Source organism: Bombus vancouverensis, chromosome 3 (assembly GCF_051014615.1).
Source record: "Bombus vancouverensis nearcticus chromosome 3, iyBomVanc1_principal, whole genome shotgun sequence".
In the NCBI taxonomy this organism is placed as follows: Eukaryota; Metazoa; Arthropoda; class Insecta; order Hymenoptera; family Apidae; genus Bombus; species Bombus vancouverensis.
This window is the reverse complement of record NC_134913.1, coordinates 1,655,793-1,671,621: the sequence shown is the minus strand read 5'-3', so window position 1 is coordinate 1,671,621 and position 15,829 is coordinate 1,655,793. Positions and strand designations below refer to the sequence as shown.

The 15,829-nt window shown below is 44.5% G+C and overlaps 1 protein-coding gene and 1 long non-coding RNA gene across 8 annotated transcripts in view; one reads left to right on the top strand and one right to left on the bottom strand.

Moving 5' to 3' along the window:
- Positions 1-10,226, bottom strand: part of ttk (zinc finger and BTB domain-containing protein ttk) — a 44,735-nt gene extending 34,509 nt beyond the window's left edge. For 4 of the 7 annotated variants that reach the window (XM_033347027.2, XM_033347028.2, XM_033347022.2 and 1 more), the window contains exon 1: positions 8,062-8,200. The gene's annotated coding sequence lies outside the window, so the exon portion shown is untranslated. Of the gene's footprint in view, positions 1-6,596; positions 6,807-6,873; positions 7,003-8,061; positions 8,201-9,638 lie in introns of those variants that run through there. The other 3 variants (XM_033347023.2, XM_033347025.2, XM_076617291.1) reach the window with 3 other exon arrangements.
- On the top strand, positions 8,535-11,965 carry LOC117164151 (uncharacterized). The gene is made up of 2 exons (XR_004465585.2): positions 8,535-9,321; positions 9,399-11,965. It is a non-coding gene; the product is annotated as an uncharacterized LOC117164151 (long non-coding RNA).
- Positions 11,966-15,829: the final 3,864 nt, after the last annotated feature.

Sequence of the window (15,829 nt, the reverse complement as noted above, 5' to 3'; positions counted from 1 at the left end):
CGAGTGCGCGTTGCGCGAAGAGAACGTTTCGCGGCACGCGTACTCGATCGCGATTTATGTTGTAAACAGAATGAGATGTGGGCCATCATCGATGACACCGCGAGATGATACGTCGTATACGATCCATGTTGAGCGGTCAGCGCGCGCGTGCGTTCTCTAGCACGCGTACGTATACTCATGCAACCGGTAGCAGAAAGCTAATCAAATCTACGCGCATACACGCGCACACACACGTACAGTGGCGGTACACGCACGCCTGTTGCTCACGCACGTGCGTGCACCAGCGTATCCGTATGCGTGTCACGCACACGGCTGGGCTACATTCTCGTTTCTGACGCGCACACGTCCTTAAAGCGAGAATACATGTATGCGTTCGTACGTGAGTGTACGCGACTCGCTCCTCTCATGGCCACGCATTGCGTAATCAGCACCAGCGGCAGAGTCACGCCGAGGTACAAAACGAACGACAAAGCGCGGCAAATACCGCTGCGTTTCGAGAGCCTGAAATCCTCGCTCGTCCTCCCTATCTCTTTCTTCGTTTCTCCGACTCTTTTCCTCCCTCGTACACCATTCTCAGTCTTTCTCTCTTCCTCTGTCTTGTCACGTCTCTCTCTTTCTCTTTTTGTTCCTCTGCTTACGTGCCCTCCCCTTGTTGGCTGGCCTGTGCCTCCTACCTTTTACTGTTTCGACGCTTCCGCGTATAGAGGATACGGGTATATGTACAGTACACACGTCGCATGCACGCCTAAGAGCCGGACGTAGTGTGGCTGTGTTCTCTACTAGGCATTCTGGGATCCATTAATAGCGTTTAAAGACGATAGTTTTTATCCTAGGATTATTCTTACTGCGATTCAGCCGAGAGATACGTATCGATAGAGAGAACATTCCGCTGAGTCATCGCTCAAGGATGTACGTGTCAGTCGACAAAATCGTTTCTGCAAGGAATTCTGCGGCCGGTCACGCTGTGCACCGTCGTTGCGCCAGCAAATATTTTTCCGTTTTTCTCGGTCCCACGTGAAACCAACCACGGTTGTAATAACGACACGCCCCGCCACTTTGAACCGATTCTCGAGGGCCGTCCTCGCAATTGCCACACTGTCGAGTTTTCATTGCGAACCGACTCTTTTACACTTCAAATTTTCTCGTATTTGTAAGTACGGTTAAGAAAGCGTCACGAAACAGAGCAGAAGGAAATACAGAATATGAGAGAAAAAAAGGAAGCAAATAGGGACATCCGGAGGCGCTACCCGGTCTAGAATAAGGGTTGCTTCATCGATCGACCGAATTTTAATGGTGGATCGAGGTCGAAGCCAACCGAGTGTGCAACGAAGAAGTGAAATGGCTAGATAAGCGGTTAAATGGATAGGTCAACGTGGAAAAGATTCAAATTCTGTTTGACAAGGGAACGTTGGTAATCGATTCGAAATTCTGCAGGATCATACCGTGAAAAAAGATGAGCGGGATGTTTCTTGGCACATCTTCCTTGCCATCGATAATGGAAAACTGAGAGAAAATTGAAGCGAGCGTCGAGGTTGGGCTTACAATAATCAATATCTCCAGCGACGAAATAAACGCTCGAAGCAAATCGAGAGTCTCGGCACAGCCGTTTGAGACAGAGATGGAAAGGGAGGGTAAGAGAGGGAAAGAGGGGGAAAGAGAGAGCGATTTGGGGTAACCTTTCTGACGAGATTTTCCTCGCGTGGTGGTGATATAATTCGGGAGTGTTTCAAATCGAGTGAGGCAAGCGTGCACACTCGGATATCTGTCCCTTGTCGCACCTCCTCCCACTGGGGGAGTGCCAGGATGTGCTTGGAACGATGAACGCGCTCACAGTTCACACATTCCCGAGCACACCGTGGCTGCGTATGTGTGTGGCAAAATGTATGAAGGCGTGCATGAGGCACGCGTATACGCGTGATAGTTTGTCGGCATCGAGGCACAGGTACAGCTCATTCCGTTAGGTTGTAGTGGAAGCACCAGGTACGAAGTTAACGGAGAATTTTGCGGCAAAGGGGAAGAGGGATTGGCTACTGAAGAACGTGTCCCACATTTTAGAGCCTTCGTGGAGAAATACTCGCAACATTTCTGATTCGTTCGTTCATTCGCCAACAAGCCGACACCACACACAACACCGGAATATACGGCGTTTTTGGATTCATTTCGCCATACAAATGGAAAATCGCATCAAGCTTTTTATTGCATATTCGAAAAGATTCGCCCCGCTTTTAGCGAAAATAATTGGTGATTACTACTATTGTGTATATACGAGAAATATGCACGCATAAATTCAAAACATTCAATGAATAATGCGGTCTTATTTACATAATTAGGAGTTCAAAGGTTTCGAAAGCATAGGTTTAATTCAAAAACTCACGAGCGATGTCGCCCGAAATGTCTAACCACGCACACATTAGTAACCGTAAGAGAGGTTTTCGTGTTGACATCGTGTTTCCCGAACAATTGAAATTTAACGAGTTTCAGCCGTTTTTCGACACGTCGAAAAGCATCGTCAACCCTAAAAGAATATCGTGTACTCCGTCACAGGATTCCGAGACGTTGAATCTCATCTCTGAAGAGCTTGCTCTTTTGCCCCTCTCAGACATGTGACCACCACAAACACAGATTCATCGTACACAGACTAGTCTGAGCCACTCTCACGCACTCACGCATGCACTCACAGACAGGTCGGCCATCTTTCTTTCTGTTAGCCTGCACCCTACTCCTCCTACCCGCCATCGCGCCCTCCTACACCTCCTCAACCTCGTACCCACCCCTCTCTGACGCTCCTCGCCCTCACGACCACCACCCTTCCGCCGACAACGACGGTCGACCTCGCTACGCGCATTGGCGTCCACCCTACATTTTTTCACAGTCGAACGTTCTCGATTCTCAAAACTTTCCTAAACATCATCCTCTACATGCTCAAAGGTTTCTGCGAATAGCTGTACAAACATTATGGCTCGATGCAGAATAACGACAGTTTACGACAGGAAAAATAAAAATTTACGACCGATAGTGGAGAACAACCACAAGGACATTACTTAGAAAAAGGTGGTCAAGTCAAACCTTGACGCAATTTTCAACAGCGATATTAAATATTTTACGAATATTTTGGTCATTCATTTTGACTTGTATTTAACGGACATATTATGTTAATTTTTCTTTTTTTTTTTTTTTTTTTGGAGTTTATACATAAAAGTGGTCGACCCTGTAGCGAGCTGCGTGGCTTTTCAGCGATTTCCTACGCAACGTTCCGTTCCCATAGAGCGATTAAATCTATGCACCGTTGCCGACCCTCCGTTAAACATGATCGCCCCTCGATGCGCATTGCTGCGGCGGTCACCCCTCTTTTTTCACTAAATTTTTTTCCCTAGTATCCTATAAAAAATCAACTTCATTCCAAAGGATAATATTCCGCGCTGTAAAATAACCTTCTGCAGTTCGACCGTTAACAATTACGATTTTCAGATGTATTATTTCCACGGATACTACTATGTCGTAACGATGCTATTAATAAATGGTACTGCAGCAATTATAGCTGTAAATAATTGTAATTAATAACTTCGATTATTACTTGCTTATTAACTTTTTATTTTAATAAGATCGAGAGCAGGTAAGGTCGGTATATAATATTGTTTAGTTCGCGAATAACATAGTTTCGGCGGAAATTGAGCTAGCATGAAAAAGAAAAAAATTGTTCGATTAGATCAACTACGGCGCTGTTAAAGGACTGACTAATAATTTGCTTGTAACTCGTTATTCAATGCGACCTCAGTTTTTCAAGCACGCAGTCACGAGAAACGTGGCAACCTCGGTTGACGTACAGTGTCGTGCAAACGTATTACTGTATTACGTACAACCACGATACTAGCAGGTGTAACTAGGGCGCGAAGCTGAACAACCATTTCGCGATATAGTTGCATGGTGTTATGAAAACAGGTGCAGGTATACCCGATTCTTGCTCTACGACGTCCAGTTTAGACCGACCGGACTGTTGTTGACACACCATCCCCGGTGAATCATTCCAAGGATAAAGGAGATTCAGACAAAAGAACGACCAGCGGAAAATAAATACATACTTCGAAACGTTACTCTCGGAATCTATTACTGCGAACCATTATCAAAGTAACTGACCCCTTATACACAATGTGACGTGTAATATGCAACAATAGAATGCAAACAGGGTGAAGTATTCGTCACTATTGAGAAGATTATATAGCTAGAATGTATGTCACCACATTATGATGATTAACATATAAAGTTAAATCCTTTGTATCTCTTCATATATTTACTATCAGTCGACCTTTTCTGCCGATCAGCCGAGAAATGGAATAATATAGTTCGAGAAGTACCCGTTTGAAATATACTATCCTAGTGTCGCTGAAAAAGTAACAGCACCATTGTTTTCCAGAAAGATTTAGGGTTCTTGAGCAATTAACGAAAACACAAATGTATCATACTATATCTGCATGAGAATCAAAACTGCAACCAGTTGGCAAAAATGCAAACTGCTGTCGGAGCTCGACATTCTTGTAATGGATATATCCTGACGACCACGCAGTCGTAATCCACACACGTAATAAAAGGAACAACGGATGGGGAGTACAGGGAGAGGCAGCACGTTGCACAGTCATCACCGTTACACGAATGCGCAGGCGCACGAAGATCGTATACACGTTTTTTTGCACATAAAATAGAAATTGGTAATTCATACTATCTTATACTAAAGTAATTTAAAGCTTACTTCATCTTAACATTATCGACAATTTAAAAAATACGAAACGTAATGTGAAACACGCGTTCAGCAAAGTTTTATTCCTACGTGTTCTATCGTAACAACAATTAACGAGTTACCACCATTTCTCAAGTTTGTTCACCACAAAAATATTTCACATGATTGAAAACGTACAAGCACAAAATATATTTTTTGATTAACCAAATGTCAAAAATGTTCCTCTATTGGCAAAAATGTTTCTTATTCCATCGTCTTTTTTCGAATAACCTGCTGACATAACCCTCTAACAGAATAGACAGTGTATCGCAAAGGTAGTAATCTATATTATCGACCAACATCTAAATGTGCGGGAAGTTTGAATAAAGGAAGGTCAATATATAGCACTTATCGATTCATTCTGAGTTAACAAATGATACTTGTCACATTAGTAAATTAACAAATTATTAACATCACAAAAGATACTTTCTAGGGTATACAGTTATTTAGTATAACTCTCCCTATAACATGCGAACGGCCACCATCATCACCATTATAATCGACGCTTCAACCCCTCGCGGGTACCATGATAAAATCGTCACGCTACTTTAATCAGGAACCCGCAGGAAGTTCCATGTAAGTTCTCATCGAAACACACGTGGGTACGAATATGTTGAGCTTCAGTGCACAAGCTAACACTTGTCGCTTATGTGCAGGTTATATCATTTTTTTTTCAAACGTTTCCGTGATTCACAATGTAGTTTTCAGACACAACATTATGGAAATAAATGTCTACAAAAATGTATACGTTTCTTCACTTCTTCGAATAAACTAAGTATTAGATAGTCAATTCACTATCAGATGCTAAACAATATTCAATCGCAAAATGCTGTCAATATACATAATTCTTTACCTGATAGTAAAAAAAATAGACAGTATCGCTTTTAAATAACGCATGAACAATACAGGCATTTGCAACATTTGTCTCAATAGAAAATGATTTAAAACATTCGTTTTTTAAATTATATTTTATAGGCGTATAACTTTGACATTAATGTAACACATGTAAAACCAACAGATAAGAAACTAATACACTATCCAAAATGGAATAATATAGACCAGTGGAGACACCACGTGTCCAAACCACGTGGCTGGGTGTTAGGTTATTTCACTTGGCGGGAGGTCAATAGATGAACGCTTTTTTCTTTCCTGACATTTTTTCACGTGTATTTAAAAATCATGCGATACAGATGTAACGAAGATGTAACTTTTGGAAGCATGTTAATTATTTGCATCTATAAATTTACGTGATGAAACAAGTGTATATATTTTATGCGTATTACGAGAGATAGCTGTTGAGAAATTATACAACATAATTTTGTAAGCTAGGTACAATCTTTGTTCAAGTATGTCTATATCTCAAAGATAACAACGAATCCCTGTTTGAGATAACTTGGCTCGACGAATAACGGTAAATGTGCACTTTGAATTCTTATACGATGTACTCACGATTCTAATCTTTTGGCAAAAAAAAAATATATATATATGAATTTAATGATTTTCAAGAAATGGGAAACACTGTTAAAGAAGCAAACAAATCCAAATGGGATACAAATAGTTGGACAAAATTTTGGATCACCCACAAAGTTGAAGACACGGAAATAAAATTCACCTCAAAAAGTAAATGCTTTCACGAATTTTTAAAATAATTCTGATGATATTTCACACAGCATTAAACGAAGACGATGAAAACATATCGAAGCGAATCGCAAAACTGCAAGTGGAAGCATAGGTTATAAATACATCACAATTATGCACAATGCACCTGTAATACGCTGATATACGTGTATGTCACCATCTACTCCACTTCCATCCACAAACTTACTTAATCGCAAGGCCTTCTTTTATCGATTACGAACAATTTGCACAACCGAATAGCGTTTTCTTATTCCTTTCTATTTTTTTATACACCCCGATGTAGCACAAGTTACATAATTTTTCACCACGATATAAGAACGGAGAGATTAATTAACGCACGGGTGGTGACACTGTCGACTGCCGACCGAAAGGCACATTCTGACACGTGCTCGAACTCGAGGCTGTGGCACTGATCCGATCTCGCGCGTTTACGGAGACGAGTAAGGTATGTGTACACAACTCACCTGTTATGGTATGTGGTAACGATTGCAATCTAAACCGAAGGCTATATTAGTCAAATGAGAAAATACGATATAGACGGGGGAAATCACTAAGAGGAAGTGAACACGAACGACAGTAACAATGACGCTCCCTCATCAGGGAAGCAACTGCAAAGGTATTACTGGGACTAGGGAACTAGCAGCTGAATGAACACAACAAGGGGGAGGATGGCCGGCGGATGGACGAACGAACGACTCGACTCGAGTCGAGTCAGCCTCGACACCCCGGGGCGTATCGGCGCCTATGGGCAGCGCCATGTCCGACCGCGACACACGTTCGAGAGAATAAAAAAGACAGAGAGGGGGAAAAGAGAGAGAGAGAGACAAAGTGCACGAGGAAGACAGAGTGATTCCAAGAGACGAGGGAAGGAGAAGGGAGAGAAGATTTACGCAACCCTCTCTCGCCAAGCGAAAATCCACGTCGAGAGGCACGCTGTCGTCGATGTGTCGATAAGCCACGTAGTATCCTCCTCCTTATGCGTACTTCACTTTTTTCCATGTTTTTCCGAGAAATTGCGAAACTAACCTCTTTCTTTTTACCCCGTTAACGTTTTCTTTCTCTGTTCCTCTTACTGCGTTAACCCTTCCTACGTGTACATACACAATATCGCACCGTGGCGCGCACGTTCACACACATAAACGTGAGCGTATAAACATATGAAGCACTGGCAAACACTTTTGATTCAAAGTACACCACACAGCAACTGGGATGACGATGATGACGACGACGATAATGATGACGATGACAACGATAGCGAGGGTGATAGTAGTGATGGTGATGTCGACGACGAAGACAGCAACAACGATAACGAAGAACACACGACACGAATTGTGAAATGAAGGGAACGAGGGGCGAATAAAACGAGAGGCAAAAAGCGAAAGATAGATGCACAAATAAAAAGGGAGAAAGCGCTAAGAAAGTGAGAGAGAAAGAAGCGTCCTCTCTTCGGCACTGGTAATATCGATTCATAGGGTAAGCACGATGGCAACGACCCTACCTGGTTTGATGAAATGAGCTCGAGGCGCACGAAACGTTTTCACCTTATCGACACCGCCCGGTTTTTCCCGATGACACCCGAGTTCGATAGCAGCACGATTCTACTTAATACACGATACTTTTGAGAATTTACACTATACACCACGTCGACTTACCTTGGCATCCTGGGATGCGGCTGATTCGACGACGGGGTGAGAGCCTCTCCACCGAGGACGTACGACTTCGCCCGTGCAGCGCTAGGACGCCATGTCATCAAGTCGAGGCGCGGACTCGGGGCAAATCGCGCATATACACACCGATAGAGAGAGCGCACGAACACCACGTAGCTGACCAACCCGGTGCCTGCCGTGCTGGGAATTCCTGCTGCGCCACCGAACGGCCGTCACGGAACCTCGCCTACGCCCGCCTAGCGCCACGACCGTGCTTTCCGTTCGTGGTACCCTTCACCGCTTTGCAACGCTCACGACACCCGCCCGTTTGCGCGCCCTCGTTCAACCGAACCACCGAAGTTGAGCCGCGCACAACCTCCCGCAATCCTACCACCGCCACCTACCCAATAGTCCCCACTACACCCTTCACCCTCTCCTTATATCCCCCACCTTCTCACCCTCCTCGTCACGCACTCCTCCCTTCCCTAGGTCTGCGACACCCTCTACTCCCTCTCGCCTCATCCTGCGCGTTTCGTCCTTCTCGGTTCCCCTCTCTCGCACTCACACTTCTCTAATTTCTCTTTCTTTCTCGCACTTTATCTCTCTCGCACCGATTCTCCCACTCTTTCCTTAGCCCGCAAGGAACGAATCGCCTGACTTCTTTCTCTCTCCTACTAACCATCGCCTTCTCTTTCTATCTTCTTCGAAACCTACACAAACGCAATCTCTCTCAATTCGTCTTCCTCTTTCTTGCTCCTCACCCTCGATCACCCTCCAAAAAGGGCACTTATTTTCGCCCCTTTGTTCTCACGGTTGTGACCAACTTCTCCTTCTCTCTACCTTTCCTTAAACCTACCATCTCCCCTTGCCTATACGCCCTCGTTCCTCGGGCTTCTTTCTCGAACACACCCTCTCCCTCTCTACCTCCTAGCTACTTCTTACGTCGTGTTACTGCGCACTCGTTCTGGCAAAGTCGCCACGAGCTCGTGCAACTACTCGCAAAGTTGTTACCCATTGACGACGTCATGTGCGGTTCCAGCGGTTGCGACAGTCGCTTATCGCTTGTCGTATTATTTTGATAAAGGAAAATGCGGGTTAAAGGGGCACGGAGTTTCTGTTCAAGTTTTTAAAATAGAGCCACACGGATTATGTTACGGACTTGCAACGTGATATCTCATTCATCTTTCTTTTGTTATTTTTTCCTTCTATTTGTCGTTAATGTGATTTTAAATGTTAAAGAAAAAAAAGAGATTAAAGCTATACACGGTAAGCAAAGGGCAAGGATGACGATACATCCAATTGTTGAACAGAGATTCGTAATCGAGAACTATGTTTCGTTTCAGGGATGATCGTGTAGAAAAATACCAGGGGTTGGGCATAGGGGGCTTGGAAAGAAACTCACGAATGTAATAAGACGGCTGTGAAGGAGATGCGTTGTGAGTTACACACGCAACCACGATTTGCGTCTGCGCACTTTTTTCTGTACAGACTCGCCAAGTAGTAGTGAATGATAGAAAGAGACAAACGCTCTCCGCCACGAGGCTGTTTCTCAACTTCTGAGCTGCAAATGTACAAGTACCAACCACATTTGCGTATCCTGGTAGTAGTTTGTCGCTGGTTCAGCTTCCGCTTCGTACCTCGAGGCTTGTTGCGTATCCGTGGACAAGAATCCGAGTGTCGTCACGTTGCTATGGAAATAAATGCACCTTCGTCTGATTTCCTCGTTGAATCAATGTGTGTTGGTTGCGTGTCGTCACCGGAATCGTTGCGCTACGCTGACGGCACCTTGACACGTTTACCCCGACACGCGTATTCTACACCACTACAATAATGTCGAAACGACTTCATTATCGGAAGCTTTTATTATACGATGCTCACTATCTTTATCGATACGATCGATTTAAAACGACGAAAGAGCCAAGTCACTGATTGTTTCCCGCGCTTTTACTTTGTACTCCCTTAAACGTAATGTCGAGTGCAGAAAGTGAAGTAAAATATGAACGATGAAAATTCGGTTGGTACTTCAAACGAAAAATACATGTATGTATCGTATACCACGAGGTAACGCGTTTCCAACACACGAGGGTTGGCTGGAAGCGATACGCGGGGCGCTGCCGCGGAAGGATCCCCACGGATCTTTTCGGTCGACTGATAAAAAGGCTTGAAGCTGCCTTGTCGCGATGGACGAGGCGTATACGGACAAAAAAAGTCGCTGGAAGGGGAAGCTCCGGAGAGTCTCAGAGTCGGGCAGGGGAGAACAGAGCACGCGGGAACGGAGGGATCGTCTGTCGGTGGCGGAGCTGAGGTGGGGGCGGTAGGTACGGCGGGGACGGTACCAGCGGCGACGGGGTAAAGAGGTAGAGACATACACGTAGACAACGTGGGTCGGGGTAAAGGGGAGCTATCGCCGCCGTCACCGCCGCCACCACCACCATCACCACCACCGCCGACACTGCCGCCGCCGCCGCCACCGCCGCTGCCGCTGCCGCTGTCGTCGTCGTTCGTCGTCGACGCCGCGCCACGATGATTTGACTCTACTCGCTACCGCCGCTGACGCCGCCACACGATGATTCGATTCCTCTGCTAGTTGCCGCCACCGCTACCGCCACTGTAACCACCACCGTAGGCCACTCCACCGCTGTTGCTGCTGTTACTTCCTCTCTGCTGTATTCCTCTAGTGTCCTTGGTTTCGCTCTAGCAAGACCAGCGTGCTAATTCTACTACGTCGACGCGGTTTTAGAGAAACTTGGTTGGCTCTCCTACTGCTAGCGCGCCCACGGCCAGGGCTGTATCGCTTGGGGCTGCGTATTAGTCCATTCTAATCTCATGGCTTCCCTGCTATGCTTCATCATACTGTGTTCCTTTACAATACATATATACGTATAAGTATATATGTACCAAAGCAAATTTCTTCTTCGATATGTACGACCGATTTTGGTTATCTTTCGAAACAAATACCAACATACAAATAATATCTATCAGTAACTGTTTTTTCTTACAAGCTATTCTGATCCGATATACCTTATCTTATCAGAAATCTTGGTTTTTCCTAATTTATAGCGGCAGGAGTGTATCTACGTGATTTCGCGCAATTCTCCAAACATCTTTTCCATATAACACACTACCGTGCTATTTTTCTTTTACGATCCCCAAATTAATACCATCATAACGTAACTCATGAATAAACAGGGTGTCGACCGTAGTCTCTTGATCTTTTGACAGCCTTGAACTGTCTGTCCGTTGATAGCCGCGACGATTCGGCCAGTAAAGTGCCTGTGGAACGACGTTCCTTCGTGCGCGGCTAGAACACAGGCTCAGCTAGTATCTAGGGAACTTAGAAATCCAGTGGAAACTAAGTCGAGTAGAAGGGATACTATCGGAGGAGGTGGCAGCAATGGCGTCGGGAATCGCGAGGAGTAGGCAGAGAGGAGACGGTTGCCTTCATATACCAGGGAAAAGAGGACGGCGGAGAGGGTCGAGGGAGGACGCGGAGAGACAGAGTCGAGGAGTACTACACGTGTCGCTGCAGCGGGGTGTTGACCCCAAATAGCTTTTTTAACGTGACGTAACCACGAAAGGGTTGAGAAACGACTAGCAACGTCGTTCGATGCCCAACCGACTTCTTAGCTAAAGCCAAGCCCTTGCCTCGCCTTTAAGGCTCGTGGCTGCCCGTTAGATGTATAGCACAACGATCCTTTCATACTCGAAAAGCCACTTGCGCGGTTCTCTGCCCGCCACCACCATGACCACAATGTTATAATTAAGATCAGGGATGTGCTCTCAATTCCTGCAGATCTCAATTATACTCTATGCTACATTTAGGTATATTTAAAGCCAAGAAAATTGTCGGAATGTAAAACAGAAATAAAACGAAACCTACAAAAAAATATGCGATATAATATAAATTGTACACATTGTAATATTATTTAATTAATAATTCAGTTATATACTTGTATATGTGATATCCTATTTTTTAACTCTATTCAAATAAACAACTCCGTTAGGAAGGAGGAAAATTAATTAATTTTGGGTTAATGATATGCATATGGAAATTTACAAGATACGTTCGTGGGAGGCTAGAATTGTCAATCACAGTCTTCATATCTTCGTACGTTTCTGAACACCAAAATTGGACATGTGTTCAGTTCGGATATTTATGATGAGACAACCATATGTGAATTTACATTATGATTTACATACATGTACTTCTTAGTGCCGAAGGTGGAGTATAGCTAATCACATGGTCAAGGGTGACAGGTTACGGTATGATAGTATCGCGGTTGCCACACTTTCTAGTAACTCTGAAACGAAAAAAATATTGTGATTTATGGTAAAATGAGAAGTAGAACGTTTTCACATACAACTACTCAACCTTATTGAATTAACAATGTAGTCAGTTGGTGTATGGTTGTATCTTACTACGTTATTAATTTTATGGAATAATGAAAGTAAATAAAATAATATACCCATTAGAAATCTAACATAAACAGCAAATTAGACCCGAGAAAATAAAAAACACGGAAAGCTAATTTTTACATAGATATCGGTGTCGATTTAGGAATTCAAACACTGAAAGGAGGTTAAGACGACACTTAACCCCCCGTCGCATATGGTTTCCAGTTGGAACGGTACTGGTATGTCGCAATACAGTCGTGTGTGTACACTGTATGTACCTAATTAGGACCATTGAAGAGAAGGAAAGACAGACAGAGATATTGTATATAGGGCGTCCCCCGTTCCTTTTTATTTCGTCATTCAATAATGTCATACGATCTCCGAGGATACCGATCGAGTGTACAATCTCTATTTGTTTGTAGAATGTCGAATCGATGTTTTGGAAATATAACGAAAATAGCAATAGCATAAAAAAACGATGTGATAGATATATAACAGAAATCTAAACCATGCCTCTTCCTCTATCTCCTTCCTTAATATCACGTATACATGTATGCGCTGCGACAGCAGTGACTATCTTATCATGCCAGCTACACCCTAAGAGGCGTAAACGATATTTTTCCTATTTGCTCTGGAAAGTACAGTGGTTCCCCGTGCTGATTGAAGAGAGGCCCTTTTAAGGTCAACGTTAGAGTTTTTGAGGTCAACGCAAATAGAAAGGGCGAGATACGCTGATGAGATTTCATCGAGTTTCCTGGCGAAGCATGACTCGGCCGGACGGACAGTTGTTCAGAGTTCAAAGCAGATATCCTTATCCATTGCCGACCGCAAAGGATATTCCAAGAAACCACGAGCAGAAGGAAACGGTCAGGCTGTCGTTCCTTCCATTCATTTTAGACGATGCTTTATTCCATTTTACTTGAATTCTCATGAAAAGTGCGCGATTAGTAAGTGGAGTACTTAAACTGTAACTAATGAATAACGGTACCATCGTTCCCCGATTCTTGTCTCGAACGATTATACTTTGTTCTTGAACGTATAACGTCGAATAGAAATTGATAGCTGGCTTTTCCAGAAAAAAAAAAGAAAGAAAGAAAAAGAGAAATCACAGACAGACATAGCGAAGAGGGTTAACGTTTCAAAAGGGGAAGTTAGAAAGGAATCGTAAAAAAGTCTGTCGTTCGATAAAAAGAGTCAGTAACCGTGGAGGCGAGTAACGGCGTGCATACCTTACATATACGTTAGGAAGGGGATGACTCGAAGGGACATTGCTCCCTGGCCTCGCCTGCCCTGCTCTGTTCTGCTGTGTCCAGAAAGGATCCACCTATCGTCCTGCACTCTCACGGCCCTTACGGACCGTGACACCTCGAGTTCGGGTCCTTCCGGCGACAGGTACCTCGCAAGAAACACTTCCTGTTCAGTCGCCTCGGGAAGAAAACGCAAAAGCGAAAGATCGAAATAAGTGACCAGGAATAAGTAGAATATCTGTCGATGCCATGATTTACTCCGATCACTGGGATGCAATTATAAAACTTCTTCTTCAGAAGAATGAAAAGTAAAACGTAGAAAAATTTAAGCATTCCTGACAATTGTTCGAAAACACGTTTCCTTCCCTTCTCGATACTGTTCGCATCTCTCTCTCTCTATATATATGTATGTATAATGTATATCCATTTTCCACTTTCTGTCGTTCGAGAAACTCAAAGGTGCGCTATCAAGGCACAACGAGGCCGCAGGATATTCGAGATTAATTCGATGTCGAAAGTAAAGGGCTAGTAAAATATTTCCAATGGCTTTCGAGCGGAATCACCACCCCAACAGGTGGTTACGAGACTCTCCGACCGAAAGATAAAACTTTCTACCCCTACGATCGAACCTCCTGGTCCTATGTGCCGTATTTTCGGTTACGAACCTGTCGTCGCAACGCGACTATCCCTGTACCTCTCTCACAGCGCCCTCCTGCCTTACCACCCAACATACACTTTCTATCCCCGGGCTGCCTTTCAGCTTTTTTCCCTCTGCCTGTTCCCTTCTCTCTGTCTCCCTCCGCCCCCTCCACTCAGCTATCTGCCCATGCACCTACGTGACTATCCGCATCCCTATTCCTGACTTCTAAATCTAACCCTAGGTCTAACCCAACCTGGAGGCGCCCTTATACCCAGACGGCGGCGTCATGGATGGGGAGGTGTATATATATCCCCACCACGCCATCCCTCATCGAGGGGTCGTTGATCCCCCAAGGACAACGACCTTGCGTCTGCGGCAGCCAACCGTTCGAACGGTTCTGGGTTCCCGGATTCCTCGATTACCAATATCTTTCACTCCTCGCTCGTCTCTTTCCTCCCAACTCTTCTTGCACCCCAACCTTCTTTCCCTTACCCCCACCACTCACCCTCCCCCGTCCCACTGTAGGTACTAACCGTCACCATCTCCTTTCATTTTCCTTTCTGTTTTCTTTCCATTGCTGCGACGCGTTACTCTACACGAAGGAACGTACTTTTTTGTCTATCAGCCAGTGTATCAATGGTGAATTGCTATGCACCTATATCGAGAAAGGAGAGGAGGAAGTGCACGCCACGAATCCTCTCGTTGATCGCGGAATCTTCCTCCGACTCGACCATTTGGAACCAGTCGAACCGACCGTAAACAGTTAGTTCGAAGCACGATGAGACGGCATCGGTACAAAGATCGTGAAGCAGATCCACCGCCGGGGTCACTGGGTTTATAGAACCATAAACTCAGGCCAAACAGCTTTTCAAATTGTAAAAGACTATGAAAAATTCATACAAGTCGTCATCGATATGCATGACTCGACCCCGACCCGCATACCTCTCCCACCGTTCTTCCCTGTTCTTCCTTTTCACCAGTCTCACGCATAGAAACGTAAACCCTCGTGGCACATCGATCTCGCGCTCAATATTCAGAATAGTGCTGTTCTGAAAGTGAGTGGTAAATTTACCACTGGCTACATCGCTCCCACCAGTTATGTATGTATACCTGAATACGAAAATTATATTTCTTTCATTATTAAAACCGTCGAAAAATTCGAATGATCTTTCAATTAGAGATAAAAGATAAAAGATAGTTCCGACAAATGTTTAATGTCGTATAAGTGGTTCATATTTGTGTTTCGTATGACTAGAGCTTAAATTCAAACGTGACTGACACCTGGTATGTTAAAACATAGCCATAGTTCTCTAAGTGGGTGGACGGGTGGGTGGTCAAGTACACACGTAGGAACAGAGCTGGTACACATGTATGACATATCTTCACATACACCAACTAGCGCGATACGTGCAGTGTTGGCTGAGCGGGCGCGAGTTGGGAGGCGCGATGACGTAATCTCCGAAGGGAAGGAACAACATCGCCGTTGACCTAC